We start from the raw sequence: 23,753 nt of genomic DNA on the forward strand, positions 1-23,753 counted from the left end.
TGAAGTAAGGCCTCAAAATGGGTCAATTTGCAAAGGAAAGGTTACCTGCCTCCATGTATGCTGTCTCCCTTTCTTAGTCAAATCCATCCTTCCAGTGTCTAGCTAACAGCTAACCATAGGATTGAACCCAACTGCCTTTGATTTCTGAAATAAGTGCTGTCCCCTTAAGGTCTCATAACAGCACAAGAAGGTTTGTAAGACTGTCCCAGCAACAATTTAAAGCAATTCTAGGACACCAAAGATGCAGCAAATTTGGTTAATTGGTAATAGAGATCCTTCTGATGGGACAAAATAATTTAGAATTAAAAAAAAAACAGATGGGTGTCCTCACAATGAATATGTGATATGGCACACACAGGTTTCTGGTTCTGAATACTTCATGCTCGGTGGGTTTTGGGGATTTTCGTGACCCTGAACCTAGCTGGAGGCTTTGGGGCCTTGAAAGGACAAGACTTAATATTTCAGGACATCCTTGTACTTGGTCCCCACTGTTTACTGATTTCCTTACAGAGAATGAGCAGCCATCTACTCCTGCTGCCATGCCTTCCCCACATGAACAGAGAGAAGACCCTATACACACAGGTCGCTTGTATCACATGTGAAGGCATAAGTCACAAACAAACTCCCACAGCAGTTTAGAATTGTGATTAATAGAATGATTAGTTCTTGAAAGGGGAAAAACTAAGAGATCACAATCCCTGACAAAAGCCCTCTGCGGGATCAGAAAATGAGCCTAGTAGCCGGAAGGGAAGCTCAAGCAAGAGATCAAGCTGAAGGTAGAAGTTGCTTTTTAAAAGAGAGAGAGACCACAACTCAATGGGCTGGTATCTCAGTGGCTATTCAGGAAACATCACAGAGAAAGGATCTGCTTCATGCATGAGAGTCACCGATGATTTCCCTTTAAGAAAAAAACCCATCAAAACTCCCAATAACATCATCAGCATTCAACAACATGTCTATGATTTCTTTGCCTTGCCTTTGATTGTGCAGTAAATGATGCTGATAGTTAATCTGTGCAATTAATGCAAATTTCCTTGTAACCGACTAGACAGAATTGACAGGTTATCTTAAACACAGCAGGGAGTCACTCTACGATGGAACTGGTTCATCATCACCTGTGTGACAGTGACATAATTAAGATCTTTCCTTTGTCTATAAATCTCATTATGTTCAACATGATATGTTGTCATACAGATTTCTTAGGGTTTTGTCCCACTGGTGGTTTCCTTGGTATGCTTACATAATTTTTGCCAGATCCAATCAGTTTTGCCATGCACTCTCAGCTCCACGTCATTGTGTTCCCCTTATGTTCCAGTCCAGGCATTTTAGACCTCTTGTAACTGTTGTAAGAGTATCTCATGTTCCACCTAAATGATTTAGGGTTTTATTTAGGCTGGGTTTTATCTTCCATCACTGAGTTCATTGACTTTCCTTGGGCGTAATTCCTGGGACACTGAGCCTAAATCCTGGGGGATTCCTCCAGTTATTTCTCCTTTCTTAGATAATTTTCACTCTCACTGTTACTGTGAGAGTGTTTCTGTAGCAAATATACTTCTGAGGATGAGAAGAAACTTCAATGTTACAATCCATTTGTTATTGTGATTTAAATACACACACACAAACACACACAAGTTAATGCACATACACTGATGATATCTCAATTTATGGGGCCATTCTGGGGATGTCAAGATCGATATCTCTCGAGTGGTTCTCAGAAGGCCATAGGGTGACCCTCTCTAGGTACTTAAGCAGGGAGGAGAAGTTGACCGCACTGTGACATGTCCCTAGGAACTATGTGTGCCTTGTCCCATAGTCAGACTGATGACTGACTATCTTGAAAACCACCATGGTACTTTTGTTTGGCAAATGATGGAGATCAAGTCAGGGTCAAAATCAGAAACCTAGATGGAGCTTCCAAGCTCCAGTGGAAGAGCAGATGGATGGAGAAAAAGAGCAAGGATGTCAGGAATATAAGGGCTTGGTCCACACTATGAGACACTGTGCCTGAACTAAGGGGATTTCAACTAATCCAGTGACCTGGGAATGAAAGAACATGGGATCAAACTGGAACCTCTGAATGTGGCTGACAATTGGGTCAGACGGAGAAGCCAAAGACAATGGCACTTGCAATTGTCTGCATATCATACACTGGCTTTTTGTGATCATATATTTTGTGGATGCATACCTTTCTAAATCTGGATGGATGAAGGGTGGGCTTGGACTTCCCACAGCTCAAAAGTACCCTGCCCTCTATTTGGACTGGTGTTTGAGTGGAGAGGTTTATTTGCGGAGCAAGAAGAATGTGGGAGGAGGAAGAGAATTGGAAAGTTTGATAATTATTATTATGAAGTAATGGAAAAATCAATAGAAAATAACCAATGAGGACATTGGAGCTAGGAAAAAAAACATTCATGTGAGTTGTTGACTCAGACCAAAAATTATTTTACAGAAAAAAAAAACACATAAAGGGGTTGAGTTGCTTGGAAAATATGACTCAAGTAATTGGGAAGAAGATTGGGGTTTTTATTTTGGGTCTTCATGGGGCTGTATGAGCAGCATTTTAGGACCTGTATGCTGGATATTTCTGGGGGTTAGTAGGAAAGAAACCTGGCTAGGAGGAGTTTTATGACATAAGTAGAGTCTTGATGATGTCACAAAGCTTTGGTTGGGGGTGGCAACTCTGTTCCACATGAAGCACTAGTCTTCTGTGAAGGTGGGCTTACTATCTTCACGGTGGCTGAGGAGGTCAGTTCAGCTCTTGGGCTCCACAACTGTTCAACCGAATTTCCAGAAGTTGGAATCTAGAGAGCCAAGATATTTTCTTTTGGTAAATATGTTTAGGAAGCAACTAGGACCGCTGTAGTCAAAGAAAGGTTTCTTTCAAATCTGCTCTGGGTCCAAAATTTATGTCGTTAACAGCTCCTATATTTGATAGCTGGGGGACGGTTAATGTCAGGTCTTCTCCCCACTCTATCTTTGCAAAAAATGTCCAATTCCTCAGTCCACTTAAATGGCAATGATCCTCTTTGTCCATATGTGTTTTAAAAGATAATTATTTCTAATATGTGCTGATGCACAGATTAATGTTTCTTTCTTTTGGCAGTTTGACTCACAGTTCTCACTTCTCTAATGAAGATACAGAATATCATTATGTAATCAACCTGGATCTAGATCAGGAGACACAATAGAGAGAGCCAGTGGACTGGAGCGCCATGACCTTGGGCAGGTGGTTATAGATCAGCCAAATAACCAGTAGCTTGAGTGGTAAGGAGAGGAGTGGCTGTTCTTTGAATTCTTTGCCATTTGTTCAGATATTTCCTTCTCACTTTAGGTATAGGCATAGCTTCCTCTCTCATTGATATAGTAAGTCAGGAAGTAGGTTTCTCAGTAGAGGTCAGTTGCATTTTGCAGTAGGAATATGTAACTCATACACATATACTGAGCTGTAGACAAGAGTTTTATAATTTTCCTATTAATTTCTTAAGAACATATTCCATTTAGGTATCCAAATCTATTCAGCCATGCCTTTTTCACCTGCTCCAAAATTATTCCTAAAAACAGCCTTGACCTCACATCCTCACCTTCTTATCCTTGCAGGCACTTATGGTGGAGGAAACCACTTTGTGTCTGATTTAAACTGAAGAGTTCTTCCTATGCAGAGATTGGCAGCTATGAAGCCCAAGCACAGAAACAGAGCCAAGAGACAGTGGAACAGGAGTGCTGTGGCCTATCTCAGAAAGTCTCCCGCCATGATGAAGATGCCTCTCATTATGAGTGGCATGCCACATCTCCAGAAGAAGAATGGGCCATCGCTCGAGAAGCAAAAACTTAGTAAGCCTTTGAGGCCCTGGAGAATATTGTTGGCCGCAGAATTTCTCATGGCTGGAAGGAAGCCAATGAACCAGTCACCCATTGGAAAGCCATCATTCTAGATCAACTGCCAACAAATCCCTCTCTCTATTTGTTGAAATATGATGGGATTGATTGTGTCTATGGCTTGGAGCTTCATAGTGATGAAAGGATTTTAAACCTGAAGATCCTGCCTAACAATGTGCCAAATCCTCAAATGACAGACACTAATCTCTCAAACGCCATAGTTGGCAGAGCAGTGAAACATACATTCATGGGCACAAATGGCTTTAAGAGTGACTGGAACGGGATGGTCCTGGAAGAGGTGCCAATCATGAAGACCTGGTTTTATATTACCTACAAGAAAAATCCGGTCTTCTACATTTACCACCTCCTGGATGACTACCTGGAAGGCAACCTCCACATCATGCCAGGCTCTAAGGAAGAGTGGAGTGGCGTGGTCCCAGATGAGGTGCAGACCATAACGACCTGTTTCTACATTGTCAACGAGAATGATCCAGTCCTGTACCTTTACCACCATCATGATGATTCCATTGAAGGCAACCTCCACATCACGCCTGAATGTCCTCCAGTAGAGGTGACTTTGGAATTAGGCAGGGATTACTTGCAGGGCAAAAGAGTGCAGTACAACAAAAAAGATGGAATCCAAGAGATAGGTAAAATTATTTGCCAAGTTCCCAACAAACCTTATGTGTATTTCATCAAGTTTGATCATGACTTCCATATCTATGTCTATGATTTGGTGAAGATCTGTTAAAGTGAAATTCTCAAATTTTGAGGGGCAGACTTAATGCTCTCCGTGGGAATGGGTTTTTTCAGAGATACCTCAGGTCTTCTATGAATCCTGGTATCTTTTCCAATGGATTATTCTTTCTCAAAGAATAAAAATTTGTTAACATGTTGTGTTATTTGGTCAATGATGGATTGTGTTTGGTGGATGGGGCATCACAGAAATACATGCCTCAAAACAAAGCAGGATTTATGGTCTTTTCCCCTTGGAGAGTAAAGGACTGGGGATGCGTGGTGTGGTAAAGGACAAGATGGCTGTCAAGGAAGCAGTGGAGAGGGGACAAAAAGTTGTATGATCTCGGGGCGGTATGAAGCTTGAGGGAAAACCATGACAAATGGAAAGATGTGACCGATATCAGCGTGAGGTATTGGGACTTAAGAGGATAAAGAGTAGATTAATCAGGAAGGGACACAAATGTATACTCAAAATCGGAGAAAATTAGGTTTCATTTGATGAAAGGTTTAATTCATACTGGCTGTAAGTCAAAGGATGTTTGATCTCCACTAGAGCATGTTGCTTAGTGAAAAGTGTCTCCGCTCAGTTGCTCTTCTCCAGTAAGTTGGACATCAAGCTACCTACTTATTTTTGCCAGAATTCTGTCTGCCACCTACTTTGTCATGCCTGGATTCGGTATGCCTTGAACTCTCATAGGTCTTATCCATGCCATCCAACCCTTGTCAGTTCATTTAAATAATTGCCCTGCCATATCTGGAAAACAGTGTTCCCTTTCATTGATCATGTTCTGTAGTACTTGGGCTATAAAACTCATGAACACACTCACCCACACACAGGATAAACATGTACATATGATGCCCACTAGTGTGTGACATGCACACATATGATGAATGCACCGAACTCCATAATATCAGTAAAGTAGGGAATCCATGATGCTAGGTGGAGTCTTGCAAAGACCCCACACACCCATCAAACTGCCAAATACCAGTATGGTACTGATGTCTGACTCCCATCCTGTAAGGAACCTGCCATCCTGTAACTGGGCTATATTTGGTTCCTTCATCTTCACAAACTTGGTTAAAATGTTAGTTGATAACTGGGAGTTAGGGTCCAGCATGTAGATCAGCTGTCCCAGGTCAGGTGATTTGGCTACAGTTTGGGTGAGAAATTGTACCAGGGAATTCTGGTACACCCTCTCCTCTTCTTTTCCCTGTCCTCATCATCAGTCTTGTAGGTGGGCCTGGAGCACAAAGAAGGTAAAATGGAATAAGCCTCCTCCTTAGTGGAAAACCTTGTCAATCCTTAATTTGACCTGACTCTCTGAGGGAATGCAACACATTTTTTTCCTACTAGGTCTCCTCATTCATTGGTTCACTCATTTTCCCAATGAATGATTGAATTCATCCATTCTTCCTTGTCTCTCTCTCCTCTTTCTTCCCTTCTTCCATTTCCCCCTTGATTGTAGAAATTTGAGCAGCAGGGCTGCATCCCCATGGGGCCGCCTTGTAAGGTTATGCTCCGTAATAACAACACAAAACTATTCATTTACACACTGCCTGCCCCATTATTTTCAGCCTCTTAACCCGTGTCTAATAATGTATGTTGCAGCACGAGGTGCGCTTAGAAGGAAAGATTTAGCATTTCTGACCTGGTGGCTGGCTGTATCGCCATCTGCCTCAGAGTGCAGAGCTACCATTTCTGCCCATGGGAGAGGTGCATGGCATCTCTAAGCTCAATTCCTATTCCTCCCAGCATTCTCTTATGTTTATTCCACCCACCTATGTTCTAACCTTTCAGGCCAAACAGTTTCTTTATTTAATTAACCAATGACCTATACTCCATCATTACTCCTATTTCTGTTTAAACAAGAACAGAATCTTTAACTTTAACATAGCAAAATTACATATAACAAAACAGTTATCAAGCAAGAATTACAGTTACAATATTTATATCTATTTTTTCTTTTATCATAACAATGGAAAACTATAACTATCAACTCCATCAGAGACTCCAGAATAATACAGTATTACCTAAGCAAACAAAAGTAAGCCATTTTCAAACTCTAGAAATGACAGAGACATTTCGCTGCCTGGACAGTTACCCAAAGTTCCTCTGTACCGTTGGTGTTTCCATCCTCAGCCTATAGGCCCATAGTTTCCAGCAGACATTTCCATGAAGCAGGAAATTTAAAAGGCAGTCACTATCTGCTTGTCTTGAAGAATGTTTTGCTGACCCTTTCCTGAATCAGGAACACGAAAAGATCATCTCACCTTTAGGCAAGTTCATTAGTCCTCTCTCTGAGTGTTTTCTGTGTACAGTTTATGCAACAATCCAGGCAAGAGCAGTTTCTTCCCCAAATGGCTATCAAACTCAATAAGTATCCTCTGTGATGCCCATCTTCTTCCTGAAGTAGGTATGTGCTGCCAAGAGTAGAGTATCTCACTGTCATGAAAAACCCTAAGGTACTAAAACATTAAATACCCTATTTTGTAGTCTAGAGAGATATGAATAATGCCTATCTAACTGAAACATATATATCTATGTAGCTAGAAAATCTAACTAACATGACTACAAACGTGACTATTATTAATGATTATCCATTAATAACCTATATACATTATTTTTTTTTTTTTTTGGTTTTTCGAGACAGGGTTTCTCTGTGGCTTTGGAGCCTGTCCTGGAACCAGCTCTTGTAGACCAGGCTGGTCTCGACTCACAGAGATCCATCTGCCTCTGCCTCCCTAGTGCTGGGATTAAAGGCGTGCGCCACAATCGCCTGGCTATACAGTATATTTTTAAATGAACTACACAATCACAATACCTTAATGAAGATCAAAAATGCATATACATATTACAAAATTGACCTAAAATCTCTATCAGTAAAGCAAAATCTATACTAATGCAAATATTCATATCTATATCACATCCCACTTTATATGTAAAAGAACGTTTATAAGCCAATTTTGGGAACATGGGTGCAGTTTTTTCTCTCCAAAATGCTTCCTGCTGAATGGTGGCATCATTATTGATTGATCTCAGTTGGCAGTTGAGCGAAGCAATTTTTTAAAGGTGTTCACAGCAATTTTTAAGTAGGGCGTGGTCCATCCTACCATATTAGGATAGAGGCATCCACAGACTATCACCCTCTGTGAAAACAAAATAGAAACTCCTTTCCAAAGCATCATGTCCTTAGATCCAAATTTCAAAGTCAAGGCATTTTCAAAATATCTATGTTGGATTATTTCAGCAGCTTTTATAAAGAAACATCTTTTAGCAGCTATTGCTACTGCCTCAAAATTCAAATGATTCAAAAAGAGCATAATAGCATACAATATCAAAATTCGCTGTGAATTTTCCATCTTTGTGCGCTTCAATTTAACCTCTATTTTCTTTATTTTTCCTTTTTATTTTTTGCCTTTTGAGACAGGTTCTCTGTATCTTTGACCTGGAATAACTCTGTATACCTGTCTGTCCTTGAAGTCTCAGAGATCTGCCTCTCTCTGCCTTTCAGGCATTGGGATTAAAGGTGTATGCTACTACACATTGAACTCACAAAGATCTGTTTGTCTCTGCCTTCAAGGCACTGGGATTAAAGGCGTGTGCTACCTCACCTTGAAGGTACAGAAGTCAATCTCCCTCTGACTCCGATGTGTTGGGTTTACAGGTGTGTACTACCACACCCAACAACTCCCTTCCTTTTTTTAACTTTAAGAACTTCAAATTTTAGCCTGCACATATTTTTAACACACTGTAAATCATTTAAAAATTTTCTTTGTCTTTGAATCTCTCTTTACTCTATTTCTCTCTCTGTTTTTCTGACCACATGAGTCTTTCATTTACCAACCAATCTCAGTAAGACTAAAGCCGTGGCTTTCCTGGCCAGATGTAGCCCATTCCTTAGCTTTCTGCCATTCCAAACTTGTGGCTGAGGTACCGAACAGAGCCGCATTCAGTGCCACAAGTCTACAGTGTTTCAAGGTCCTTGCCATCAAAAAGGCTACAACAGACAACACTCAATCCCTCTTTCTGTAGCGGGCCCTCCTTCCTCAAACAGTCAGAGTTTGCCCAGGCAGGATGGCCCAGAAAGCCGGCATTTTAAAACAACACAGTTTTTTTTCCTGCTACTGCTGAAAACATGCAAGCATTCAGTTGGCTTTTATCAACACCATTTAAATGTTTTGTGGCAGGACCTCTTAAGGGCTGCAGGGTTTTGCAGCTGAAGCTGAGTCAGCAAGCCTCTTTTAGATGAGAGCTCTTGCTTTCTTCTCGCAAGCAGAGCAGACCGAGAAATCGCTGCTACCAAGAAAACATGCTTTACTCTTTCCCAAGCTTTCTCAGGCTTTCAGTGGATTCAGTTGTCCACAAGGCTGCAAGCCATTCTGTAGTTATTTGAGCAGCGAGGCTGTGTCCCCAGCACCACGGCAGCATGAAGGTTATGCCTGAAATAAATACACCAAAACTGTATTCTTTTAAACACTGCTGGCCCATTAGATTCAGCATTTTAACCCATTTCTAATAATCAGTGTAGTATAACGAGGTGCACTTACCAGGAAATATTCAGCATGTCTGACATGGTGGCTGGCTGCATCGACATCTGCCTCAGAGAGCAGAGCTATGGCATCTGCCGGGGAGAGGGGAGCATGGCTTCTCTGAGCTCACTACCTCTTCCTCCCGGCATTCTATTTTGTTTACTCCACCTACTAATGTTCTAACCTATCAGCCGAAGCGGATTCTTTCTTTAATTAATCAATAAACTTCTTCTGTCACTTTATCCTTTCAACAGCTTGCCCATATAAATCTCCCATGTTTCTTCTGTTGTATAATCTTTCATTTGTAAAGAACTTGCATTCTCAGGGGAGGATTTTTCTGACATCTCTGTGGACGGAGATCATATGAGGAAGATCAGATGAGCAACCATGACAACTCTAATGCTGTAGAGTTAGGTGGACCAGAGATTGATGGCTGACATTCCTGTGCTATGCATCAGATGCCGCTGAACTCTGGCCCTGTTGACAGACAGGCAGACATCAAGTTGGTCACACATACTTAACTCATTCGGGTTCACAGATACTGTAAATGGAGTTTTAATTCTTCTCCTAAACTAATAAAAAAACCAAGATTAGGAGAAGAGAAGAGCCTGAAGTAAGGCCTCAAAATGGGTCATTTTGCAAAGGAAAGGTTACCTGCCTCCATGTATGCTGTCTCCCTTTCTTAGTCAAATCCATCCTTCCAGTGTCTAGCTAACAGCTAAACATAGGATTGAACCCAACTGCCTTTGATTTCTGAAATAAGTGCTGTCCCCTTAAGGTCTCCTAACAGCACAGGAAGGTTTGTAAGACTGTCCCAGCAACAATTTAAAGCAATTCTAGGACACCAAAGATGCAGCAAATTTGGTTAATTGGTAATATAGATCGTTCTGAAGGGACAAAATAATTTAGCATTAAAAAAAAACAGATTGGTGTACTCACAATGAATATATGTGATATGGCACACACAGGCTTCTGGTTCTGAATACTTCATGCTCGGTGGGTTTTGGAGATTGTCGTGACCCTGAACCTAGCTGGAGGCTTTGGGGCCTTGAAAGGACAAGACTTAATATTTCAGGACATCCTTGTACTTGGTCCCCACTGTTTACTGATTTCCTTACAGAGAATGAGCAGCCATCTACTCCTGCTGCCATGCCTTCCCCACATGAACAGAGAGAAGACCCTATACACACAGGTCGCTTGTATCACATGTGAAGGCATAAGTCACAAACAAACTCCCACAGCAGTTTAGAATTGTGATTAATAGAATAATTAGTTCTTGAAAGGGGAAAAACTTAGAGATCACAATCTCTTACAAAAGCCCTCTGCAGGATCAGAAAAGGAGCCTAGTAGCCGGAAGGGAAGCTCAAGCAAGAGATCAAGCTGAAGGTAGAAGTTGCTTTTTAAAAGAGAGAGAGACCACAACTCAATGGGCTGGTATCTCAGTGGCTATTCAGGAAACATCACAGAGAAAGGATCTGCTTCATGCATGAGAGTCACCGATGATTTCCCTTTCTGAAAAAAAACCATCAAAACTCCCAATAACATCATCAGCATTCAACAACATGTCTATGATTTCTTTGCCTTGCCTTTGATTGTTCAGTAAATGATGCTGATAGTTAATCTGTGCAATTAATGCAAATTTCCTTGTAACTGACTAGACAGAATTGACAGGTTATCTTAAACACAGCAGGGAGTCACTCTACGATGGAACTGGTTCATCATCACCTGTGTGACAGTGACATAATTAAGATCTTTCCTTTGTCTATAAATCTCATTATGTTCAACATGATATGTTGTCATACAGATTTCTTAGGGTTTTGTCCCACTGGTGGTTTCCTTGGTATGCTTACATAATTTTTGCCAGATCCAATCAGTTTTGCCATGCACTCTCAGCTCCACGTCATTGTGTTCCCCTTATGTTCCAGTCCAGGCATTTTAGACCTCTTGTAACTGTTGTAAGAGTATCTCATGTTCCACCTAAATGATTTAGGGTTTTATTTAGGCTGGGTTTTATCTTCCACCACTGAGTTCATTGACTTTCCTTGGGCGTAATTCCTGGGACACTGAGCCTAACTCCTGGGGGATTCCTCCAGTTATTTCTCCTTGATGAGACAGTTTACACTCTCACTATTACTGTGAGAGGGTTTCTGTAGCAAATATTCTTCTCAAGATGAGAAGAAACTTCAATATTACAATCCATTTGTTATTGTGATTTAAATACACACACACAAACACACACAAGTTAATGCACATACACTGATGATATCTCAATTTATGGGGCCATTCTGGGGATGTCAAGATCGATATCTCTCGAGTGGTTCTCAGAAGGCCATAGGGTGACCCTCTCTAGGTACTTAAGCAGGGAGGAGAAGTTGACCGCACTGTGACATGTCCCTAGGAACTATGTGTGCCTTGTCCCATAGTCAGACTGATGACTGACTATCTTGAAAACCACCATGGAACATTTGTTTGGCAAATGATGGAGATCAAGTCAGGGTCAAAATCAGAAAACTAGATGGAGCTTCCAAGCTCCAGTGGAAGAGCAGATGGATGGAGAAAAAGAGCAAGGATGTCAGGAATATAAGGGCTTGGTCCACACTATGAGACACTGTGCCTGAACTAAGGGGATTTCAACTAATCCAGTGACCTGGGAATGAAAGAACATGGGATCAAACTGGAAGCTCTGAATGTGGCTGACAATTGGGGCAGACGGAGAAGCCAAAGATAATGGCACTTGCAATTGTCTGCATATCATACACTGGCTTTTTGTGATCATATTTTTTGTGGATGCATACCTTGCTAAATCTGGATGGATGAAGGGTGGGCTTGGACTTCCCACAGCTCAAAGTACCCTGCCCTCTATTTGGACTGGTGTTTGAGTGGAGAGGTTTATTTGCGGAGCAAGAAGAATGTGGGAGGAGGAAGAGAAGTGGATAGATTGATAATTATTACTATGAAGTAATGGAAAAATCAATAGAAAATAACCAATGAGGACATTGGAGCTAGGGAAAAAAAAACATTCATGTGAGTTGTTGACTCAGACCAAAATTATTTTACAGAAAAAAAAAAACACATAAAGGGGTTGAGTTACTTGGAAAATATGACTCAAGTAATTGGGAAGAAGATTGGGGTTTTTATTTTGGGTCTTCATGGGGCTGTATGAGCAGCATTTTAGGACCTGTATGCTGGATATTTCTGGGGGTTAGTAGGGAACAAACCTGGCTAGGAGGAGTTTTATGACATAAGTAGAGCCTTGATGATGTCACAAAGCTTTGATTGGGGGTGGCAACTCTGTTCCACATGAAGCACTGGTCTTCTGTGAAGGTGGGCTTACTATCTTCATGCTGGCTGAGGAGGTCAGTTCAGCTCTTGGGCTCCACAACTGTTCAACCGAATTTCCAGAAGTTGGAATCTAGAGAACCAAGATATTTTCTTTTGGTAAATATGTTTAGGAAGCAACTAGGACATCTGTAGTCAAAGAAAGGTTTCTTTCAAATCTGCTCTGGGTCCAAAATTTATGTCGTTAACAGCTCCTATATTTGATAGCTGGGGACGGTTAATGTCGGGTATTCTCCCCACTCTATCTTTGCTAAAAATGTCCAATTTCTCAGTCTACTTAAATGGCAAAGATCCTCTTTGTCCATATGTGTTTTAAAAGATAACTATTTCTAATAGGTGCTGGTGCACAGATTAATGTTTCTTTCTTTTGGCAGTTTGACTCACAGTACTCACTTCTCTAATGAAGATACAGAATATCTTTATGTAATCAATCTGGATCTGGATCAGGAGACACAATAGAGAGAGCCAGTGGACTGGAGTGCCATGACCTTGGGCAGGTGGTTATAGATCAGCCAACTAACCAGTAGCTTGAGTGGTAAGGAGAGGAATGGCTGTTCTTTGAATTCTTTGCCATCTGTTCAGATATTTCTTTCTCACTTTAGGTATAGGCATAGCTTCCTCTCTCATTGATGTAGTAAGTCAGGAAGTAGGTTTCTCAGTAGAGGTCAATTGCATTTTGCAGCAGGAATATGTCTCTGATACACATGTACTGAGCTGTAGACAAGAGTTTGATAATTTTCCTATTAATTTCTTAAGAACATATTACATTTAAGTATGCAAATCTATTCAGCCCTGCCTTTTTCACCTACTCCAAAGATATTCCTAAAAAGAGCCTTGACCTCACATCCTCACCTTCTTATCCTTGCAGGCACTTATGGTGGAGGAAACCACTTTGTGTCTGATTTAAACTGAAGATTTCTTCCTATGCAGAGATTGGCAGCTATGAAGCCCAAGCACAGAAACAGAGCCAAGAGACAGTGGAACAGGAGTGCTGTGGCCTATCTCAGAAAGTCTCCCGCCATGATGAAGATGCCTCTCATTATGAGTTGCATGCCACATCTCCAGAAGAAGAATGGGCCATTGCTCCAGAAGCAAAAACTTAGTAAGCCTTTTGAGGCCCTGGAGAATATTGTTGGCCGCAGAATTTCTCATGGCTGGAAGGAAGCCAATGAACCAGTCACCCATTGGAAAGCCATCATTCTAGATCAACTGCCAACATATCCCTCTCTCTATTTGTTGAAATATGATGGGATTGATTGTGTCTATGGCTTGGAGCTTCATAGTGTTGAAAGGATTTTAAACCTGAAGATCCTGCCTAATAATGTGCCATTTCCTCAGGTGACAGACACTCATCTCTCAAACACCATAGTTGGCAGAGCAGTGAAACATACATTCATGGGCACAAATGGCTCTAAGAATGACTGGAACGGGATGGTCCTAGAAGAGGTGCCAATCATGAAGACCTGGTTTTCTATTACCTACAAGAAAGATCTGGTCTTGTACATTTACCACCTCCTGGATGACTACCTGGAAGGCAACCTCCACATCATGCCAGGCTCTAAGGAAGAGTGGAGTGGCGTGGTCCCAGATGAGGTGCAGACCATAACGACCTGTTTCTACATTGTCAACGAGAATGATCTGGTCCTGTACCTTTACCAAAATCATGATGATTCCATTGAAGGCAACCTCCACATCACGCCTGGATGTCCTCCAGTAGAGGTGACTTTGGAATTAGGCAGGGATTCCTTGGAGGGCAAAAGAGTGCAGTACAACAAAAAAGATGGAACCCAAGAGATATGTAAAATTATTTGCCAAGTTCCCAACAAACCTTCTGTGTATTTCATCAAGTTTGATAATGACTTCCATATCTATGATTATGATTTGGTAAAGATCTGTTAAAGTGAAATTCTCAAATTTTGAGGGGCAGACTTAATTCTCTCTTAGGGAATGTGTTTTTTCAGAGATACCTCAGGTCTTCTATGAATCCTGGTATCTTTTCCAATGGATTATTCTTTCTCAAAGAATAAAAATTCGTTAACATGTTGTGTTATTTGGTCAATGATGGATTGTGTTTGGTGGATGGGGCATCACAGAAATACATGCCTCAAAACAAAGCAGGATTTATGGTCTTTTCCCCTTGGAGAGTAAAGGACTGGGGATGTGTGGTGTGGTAAAGGACAAGATGGCTGTCAAGGAAGCAGTGGAGTGGGGAGAAAAAGTTGTTGTATGAACTCGGGGCGGTATGAAGCTTGAGGGATAACTATGTCAAATGGAAAGATGTGACCGATATCCGTGTGAGGTATTGGGACTTAAGAGGATAAAGAGTAGATTAATCAGGAAGGGACACAAATGTATACTCAAAATCAGAGAAAATTAGGTTTCATTTGATGAATGGTTTAATTCATACTGGCTGTAAGTCAAAGGATGTTTGATCTCCACTAGAGCATGTTGCTTAGTGAAAAGTGTCTCCGCTCAGTTGCTCTTCTCCAGTAAGTTGGACATCAAGCTACCTACTTAGTTTTGCCAGAATTCTGTCTGCCACCTACTTTGTCATGCCTGGATTCGGTATGCCTTGAACTCTCATAGGTCTTATCCATGCCATCCAACCCTTGTCAGTTCATTTAAATAATTGCCCTGCCATATCTGGAAAACAGTGTTCCCTTTCATTGATCATGTTCTGTAGTACTTGGGCTATAAAACTCATGAACACACTCACCCACACACAGGATAAACATGTACATATGATGCCCACTAGTGTGTGACATGCACACATATGATGAATGCACCGAACTCCATAATATCAGTAAAGTAGGGAATCCATGATGCTAGGTGGAGTCTGGCAAAGACCCCACACACCCATCAAACCGCCAAATACCAGTATGGTACTGATGTCTGACTCCCATCCTGTAAGGAACCTGCCATCCTGTAACTGGGCTATTTTTGGTTCCTTCATCTTCACAAACTTGGTTAAAATGTTAGAGTTGTCAAACTGGGAGTTAGGGTCCAGCATGTAGATCAGCTGTCCCAGGTCAGGTGATTTGGCTACAATTTGGGTGAGAAATTGTACCAGGGAATTCTGGTACACCCTCTCCTCTTGTTCTCCCTGTCCTCATCATCACTCTTGTGGGTGGGCCTGGAGCACAAAGAAGGTAAAATGGAATAAGCCTCCTCCTTAGTGGAAAACCTTGTCAATCCTTAATTTGACCTGACTCTCTGAGGGAATGCAGCACATTTTTTCCTACTAGGTCTCCTCATTCATTGGTTCACTCATTTTTCCAATGAATGATTGAATTCATCCATTCTTCCTTGTCTCTCTCTCTTCTTTCTTCCCTTCTTCCATTTCCCCCTTGATTGTAGAAATTTGAGCAGCAGGGCTGCATCCCCATGGGGTCGCCTTGTAAGGTTATGCTCCGAAATAACAACACAAAATTATTCATTTCAACATTGCCTGCCCCATTATTTTCAGCCTCTTAACCCGTGTCTAATAATGTATGTTGCAGCACGAGGTGTGCTTAGAAGGAAAGATTTAGCATGTCTGACCTGGTGGCTGGCTGTATCGCCAACTTCCTCAGAGTGCAGAGCTACCATTTCTGCCCATGGGAGAGGTGCATGGCATCTCTAAGCTCAATTCCTATTCCTCCCAGCATTCTCTTATGTTTATTCCACCCACCTATGTTCTAACCTTTCAGGCCAAACAGTTTCTTTATTTAATTAACCAATGACCTATACTCCATCATTACTCCTATTTCTGTTTAAACAAGAACAGAATCTTTAACTTTAACATAGCAAAATTACATATAACACAACAGTTATCAAGCAAGAATTACAGTTACAATATTTATATCTATTTTATCTTTTATCATAACAATGGAAAACTATAACTATCAACTCCATCAGAGACTCCAGAATAATACAGTATTACCTAAGCAAACAAAAAGTAAGCCATTTTCAAACTCTAGAAATGACAGAGACATCTCCCTGCCTGGACAGTCACCCAAAGTTCCTCTGTACCGTTGGTGTTTCCATCCTCAGCCTACAGGCCCATAGTTTCCAGCAGACATTTCCATGAAGCAGGAAATTTCAAAGGCAGTCACTATCTGCTTGTCTGGAAGAATGTTTTGCTGACCCTTTCCTGAATCAGGAACACGAAAAGATCATCTCACCTTTAGGCAAGTTCAGTAGTCCTCTCTCTGAGTGTTTTCTGTGTACAGTTTATGCAACAATCCAGGCAAGAGCAGTTTCTTCCCCAAATGGCTATCAAACTCCATAAGGATCCTCTTTGATGCTCATCTTCTTCCTGAAGTACACATGTGCTGCCAAGAGTAGAGTGTCTCATTGTCATGAAAAACCCTAAGGTACTAAAACATTAAATAGCCTATTTTGTATTCTAGAGAGATATGAATAATGCCTATCTAACTGAAATATATATATCTATGTAGCTAGAAAATCTAACTAACATGACTACAAACTTGACTATTATTAATGATTATCCATTAATAACCTATATACATTATATTTTTAAATGAACTACACAATCACAATACCTTAATGAAGATCAAAAATGCATATACATATTACAAAATTGACCTAAAATCTCTATCAGTAAAGCAAAATCTATACTAATGCAAATATTCATATCTATATCACATCCCACTTTAAATGTAAAAGAACGTTTATAACCCATATTTGGGAACGTGGGTGCAGTTTTTTCTCTCCAAAATGCTTCCTGCTGAATGGTGGCATCATTATTGATTTATCTCAGTTGGCAGTTGAGCGAAGCAATTTTTTAAAGGTGTTCACAGCAACCTTTAAGTAGGGAGTGGTCCATCCTACCATATTAGGATAGAGGCATCCACAGACTATTACCCTCTGTGAAAACAAAATAGAAACTCCTTTCCAAAGCATCATGTCCTTAGATCCAAATTTCAAAGTCAAGGCATTTTCAAAATATCTATGTTGGATTATTTCAGCAGCTTTTATAAAGAAACATCTTTTAGCAGTTATTGCTACTGCCACAAAATTCAAATGATTCAAAAAGAGCATAATAGCATACAATATCAAAATTCGCTGTGAATTTTCCATCTTTGTGTGCTTCTATTTAACCTCTATTGTGTGTACTTTTCCTTTTTATTTTTTGCCTTTTGAGACAGGTTCTCTGTATCTTTGACCTGGAATAACTCTGTATACCTGTCTGTCCTTGAAGTCTCAGAGATCTGCCTCTCTCTGCCTTTCAGGCATTGGGATTAAAGGTATATGCTACTACACATTGAACTCACAAAGATCTGTTTGTCTCTGCCTTCAAGGCACTGGGATTAGAGGCATGTGCTACCTCACCTTGAAGGTACAGAGGTCAATCTCCCTCTGCCTCCCATGTGTTTGGTTTACAGGTGTGTACTACCACACCCAACAACTCTCTTCCTTTTTTTAACTTTAAGAACTTCAAATTTTAGCCTGCACATATTTTTAACACACTGTAAATCATTTAAAAATTTTCTTTGTCTTTGAATCTCTCTTTACTCTATTTCTCTCTCTGTTTTTCTGACCACATGAGTCTTTCATTTACCAACCAATCTCAGTAAGACTAAAGCCGTGGCTTTCCTGGCCAGATGTAGCCCATTCCTTAGCTTTCTGCCATTCCAAACTTGTGGCTGAGGTACCGAACAGAGCCGCATTCAGTGCCACAAGTCTCCAGTGTTTCAAGGTCCTTGCCATCAAAGAGGCTGCAACAGACAACACTCAAGCCCTCTTTCTGTAGCTGGCCCTCCTTCCTCAAACAGTCAGAGTTTGCCCAGGCAGGATGGCCCAGAAAGCCGGCATTTTAAAACAACACAGTTTTTTTCCTGCTACTGCTGAAAACATACAAGCATTCAGTTGGCTTTTATCAACACCATTTAAATGTTTTGTGGAAAGACCTCTTAAGGGCTGCAGGGTTTTGCAGCTGAAGCTGAGTCAGCAAGCCTCTTTTAGATGAGAGCCCTTTCTTTCTTCTAGCAAGCAGAGAAGACCAAGAAATCGATGCTGCCAAGAAAACATGCTTTACTCTTTCCCAAGCTTTCTCAGGGTTTCAGTGGATTCAGTTGTCCACAAGGCTGCAAGCCATTCTGTATTTATTTGAGCAGTGAGGCTGTGTCCCTAGCACCACGGCCGCATGAAGGTTATGCCTGAAATAAATACACAAAACTGTATTCTTTTAAACACTGCTGGCCCATTAGATTCAGCATTTTAACCCATTTCTAATAATCAGTGTAGTATAAAGAGGTGCACTTACCAGGAAAAATTCAGCATGTCTGACATGGTGGCTGGCTGCATCGACATCTGCCTCAGAGAGCAGAGCTATGGCATCTGCCGGGGAGAGGGGAGCATGGCTTCTCTGAGCTCACTACCTCTTCCTCCCGGCATTCTATTTTGTTTACTCCACCTACCTATATTCTAACCTATCAGCTGAAGCGGATTCTTTCTTTAATTAATCAATAAACTTCTTCTGTCACTTTATCCTTTCAACAGCTTGCCCATATAAATCTCCCATGTGTCTTCTGTTGTATAATCTTTCATTTGTAAAGAACTTGCACTCTCAGGGGAGGATTTTTCTGACATCTCTGTGGATGGAGATCATATGAGGAAGATCAGATGAGCAATCATGACAACTCTAATGCTGTAGAGTTAGGTGGACCAGAGATTGATGGCTGACATTCCGGTGCTATGCATCAGATGCCCCTGAACTCTGGCCCTGTTGACAGACAGGCAGACATCAAGTTGGTCACACATACTTAACTCATTCGGGTTCACAGATACTGTAAATGGAGTTTTAATTCTTCTCCTAAACTAATAAAAAAACCTAGATTAGGAGAAGAGAAGAGCCTGAAGTAAGGCCTCAAAATGGGTCATTTTGCAAAGGAAAGGTTACCTGCCTCCATGTATGCTGTCTCCCTTTCTTAGTCAAATCCATCCTTCCAGTGTCTAGCTAACAGCTAACCATAGGATTGAACCCAACTGCCTTTGATTTCTGAAATAAGTGCTGTCCCCTTAAGGTCTCATAACAGCACAGGAAGGTTTGTAAGACTGTCCCAGCAACAATTTAAAGCAATTCTAGGACACCAAAGATGCAGCAAATTTGGTTAATTGGTAATATAGATCGTTCTGATGGGACAAAATAATTTAGAATTAAAAAAAAAAACAGATTGGTGTACTCACGATGAATTTATGTGATATGGCATACACAGGCTTCTGGTTCTGAATACTTCATGCTCGGTGGGTTTTGGAGATTGTTGTGACCCTGAAACTAGCTGGAGGATTTGGGGCCTTGAAAGGACAAGACTTAATATTTCAGGACATCCTTGTACTTGGTCCCCACTGTTTACTGATTTCCTTACAGAGAATGAGAAGCCATCTACTCCTGCTGCCATGCCTTCCCCACATGAACAGAGAGAAGACCCTATACACACAGGTCGCTTGTATCACATATGAAAGCATAAGTCACAAACAAACTCCCACAGCAGTTTAGAATTGTGATTAATAGAATGATTAGTTCTTGAAAGGGGAAAAACTTAGAGATCACAATCCATTACAAAAGCCCTCTGCAGGATCAGAAAAGGAGCCTAGTAGCCAGAAGGGAAGCTCAAGCAAGAGATCAAGCTGAAGGTAGAAGGTGCTTTTTAAAAGAGAGAGAGACCACAACTCAATGGGCTGGTATCTCAGTGGCTATTCAGGAAACATCACAGAGAAAGGATCTGCTTCATGCATGAGAGTCACCGATGATTTCCCTTTAAGAAAAAAACCCATCAAAACTCCCAATAACGTCATCAGCATTCAAGAACATGTCTATGATTTCTTTGCCTTGCCTTTGATTGTGCAGTAAATGATGCTGATAGTTAATCTGTGCAATTAATGCAAATTTCCTTGTAACTGACTAGACAGAATTGACAGGTTATCTTAAACACAGCAAGGAGTCACTCTAAGATGGAACTGGTTCATCATCACCTGTGTGACAGTGACATAATTAAGATCTTTCCTTTGTCTATAAATCTCATTATGTTCAACATGGTATGTTGTCATGCAGATTTCTTAGGGTTTTGTCCCACTGGTGGTTTCCTTCGTATGCTTACATTATTTTTGCCAGATCCAATCAGTTTTGCCATGCACTCTCAGCTCCACGTCATTGTGTTCCCCTTATGTTCCAGTCCAGGCATTTTAGACCTCTTGTAACTGTTGTAAGAGTATCTCATGTTCCACCTAAATGATTTAGGGTTTTATTTAGGCTGGGTTTTATCTTCCATCACTGAGTTCATTGACTTTCCTTGGGCGTAATTCCTGGGACACTGAGCCTAACTCCTGGGGGATTCCTCCAGTTATTTCTCCTTGATGAGACAGTTTACACTCTCACTATTACTGTGAGAGTGTTTCTGTAGCAAATATTCTTCTCAAGATGAGAAGAAACTTCAATATTACTATCCATTTGTTATTGTGATTTAAATACACACACAAAAACACACACAAGTTAATTCACATACACTGATGATATCTCAATTTATGGGGCCATTCTGGGGATATCAAGATCGATATCTCTCGAGTGGTTCTCAGAAGGCCATAGGGTGAACCTCTCTAGGTACTTAAACAGGGAGGAGAAGTTGTCCGCACTGTGACAAGTCCCTAGGAACTATGTGTGCCTTGTCCCATAGTCAGACTGATGACTGACTATCTTGAAAACCACCATGGAACTTTTGTTTGGCAAATGATGGAGATCAAGTCAGGGTCAAAATCAGAAAACTAGATGGAGCTTCCAAGCTCCAGTGGAAGAGCAGATGGATGGAGAAAAAGAGCAAGGATGTCAGGAATATGAGGGCTTGGTTCACACTATGAGACACTGTGCCTGAACTAAGGGGATTCAACTAATCCAGTGACCTGGGAATGAAAGAACATGGGATCAAACTGGAAACTCTGAATGTGGCTGACAATTGTCGCAGACGGAGAAGCCAAAGATAATGGCACTGTCACTTGTCTGCATATCATACACTGGCTTTTTGTGATCATATTTTTTGTGGATGCATACCTTGCTAAATCTGGATGGATGAAGGGTGGGCTTGGACTTCCCACAGCTCAAAGTACCCTGCCCTCTATTTGGACTGGTGTTTGAGTGGAGAGGTTTATTTGCGGAGCTAGAAGAATGTGGGAGGAGGAAGAGAAGTGGATAGATTGATAATTATTACTATGAAGTAATGGAAAAATCAATAGAAAATAACCAATGAGGACATTGGAGTTAGGAAAAAAAACATACATTGAGTTGTTGACTCAGACCAAAAATTATTATACAGAAAAAAAAAAACACATAAAAAGGTTGAGTTACTTGGAAAATATGACTCAAGTAATTGGGAAGAAGATTGGGGTATTTATTTTGGGTCTTCATGGGGCTGTATGAGCAGCATTTTAGGACCTGTATGCTGGATATTTCTGGGGGTTAGTAGGGAAGAAACCTGGCTAGGAGGAGTTTTAAGACATAAGTAGGGCCTTGATGATGCCACAAAGCTTTGTTTGGGGGTGGCAACTCTGTTCCACATGAAGCACTAGTATTCTGTGAAGGTGTGCTTACTATCTTCACGGTGGCTGAGGAGGTCAGTTCACCTCTTGGGCTCCACAACTGTTCAACCGAATTTCCAGAAGTTGGAATCTAGAGAGCCAAGATATTTTCTTTTGGTAAATATGTTTAGGAAGCAACTAGGACCTCTGTAGTCTAAGAAAGGTTTCTTTCAAATCTGCTCTGGGTCCAAAATTTATGTCGTTAACAGCTCCTATATTTGATAGCTGGGGGACGGTTAATGTCAGGTATTCTCCCTACTCTATCTTTGCTAAAAATGTCCAATTCCTCAGTCCACTTAAATGGCAAAGATCCTCTTTGTCCATATGTGTTTTAAAAGCTAATTATTTCTAATAGGTGCTGTTGCACAGATTAATGTTTCTTTCTTTTGGCAGTTTGACTCACAGTACTCACTTCTCTAATGAAGATACAGAATATCTTTATGTAATCAACCTGGATCTGGATCAGGAGACACAATAGAGAGAGCCAGTGGACTGGAGTGCCATGACCTGGGCAGGTGGTTATAGATCAGCCAACTAACCAGTAGCTTGAGTGGTAAGGAGAGGAGTGGCTGTTCTTTGAATTCTTTGCCATCTGTTCAGATATTTCTTTCTCACTTTAGGTATAGGCATAGCTTCCTCTCTCATTGATATAGTAAGTCAGGAAGTAGGTTTCTCAGTAGAGGTCAATTGCATTTTGCAGCAGGAATATGTCTCTGATACACATATACTGAGCCGTAGACAAGAGTTTGATACTTTTCCTATTAATTTCTTAAGAACATATTCCATTTAGGTATCCAAATCTATTCAGCCCTGCCTTTTTCACCTGCTCCAAAGTTATTCCTAAAAAGTGCCTTGACCTCACATCCTCACCTTCTTATCCTTGCAGGCACTTATGGTGGAGGAAACCACTTTGTGTCTGATTTAAACTGAAGAGTTCTTCCTATGCAGAGATTGGCAGCTATGAAGCCCAAGCACAGAAACAGAGCCAAGAGACAGTGGAACAGGAGTGCTGTGGCCTATCTCAGAAAGTCTCCCACCTTGATGAAGATGCCTCTTAGTATGAGTTGCATGCCACATCTCCAGAGGAAGAATGGGCCATCGCTCCAGAAGCAAAAACTTCGTAAGCCTTTTGAGGCCCTGGAGAATATTGTTGGCCGCAGAATTTCTCATGGCCGGAAGGAAGCCAATGAACCAGTCACCCATTGGAAAGCCATCATTCTAGATCAACTGCCAACATATCCCTCTCTCTATTTGTTGAAATATGATGGGATTGATTGTGTCTATGGCTTGGAGCTTCATAGTGATGAAAGGATTTTAAACCTGAAGATCCTGCCTAATAATGTGCCATTTCCTCAGGTGACAGACACTCATCTCTCAAACACCATAGTTGGCAGAGCAGTGAAATATACATTCATGGGCACAAATGGCTCTAAGAAAGACTGGAACGGGAGGGTCCTAGAAGAGGTGCCAATCATGAAGACCTGGTTTTATATTACCTACAAGAAAGATCCGGTCTTGTACATTTACCACCTCCTGGATGACTACCTGGAAGGCAACCTCCACATCATGCCAGGCTCTAAGGAAGAGTGGAGTGGTGTGGTCCCAGGTGAGGTGCAGGCCATAACGACCTGTTTCTACATTGTCAACGAGAATGATCCGGTCCTGTACCTTTACCACCATCATGATGATTCCATTGAAGG

The sequence above is a fragment of the Microtus pennsylvanicus genome (genome assembly GCF_037038515.1).
Source record: "Microtus pennsylvanicus isolate mMicPen1 chromosome Y unlocalized genomic scaffold, mMicPen1.hap1 SUPER_Y_unloc_2, whole genome shotgun sequence".
NCBI lineage: Eukaryota > Metazoa > Chordata > Mammalia > Rodentia > Cricetidae > Microtus > Microtus pennsylvanicus.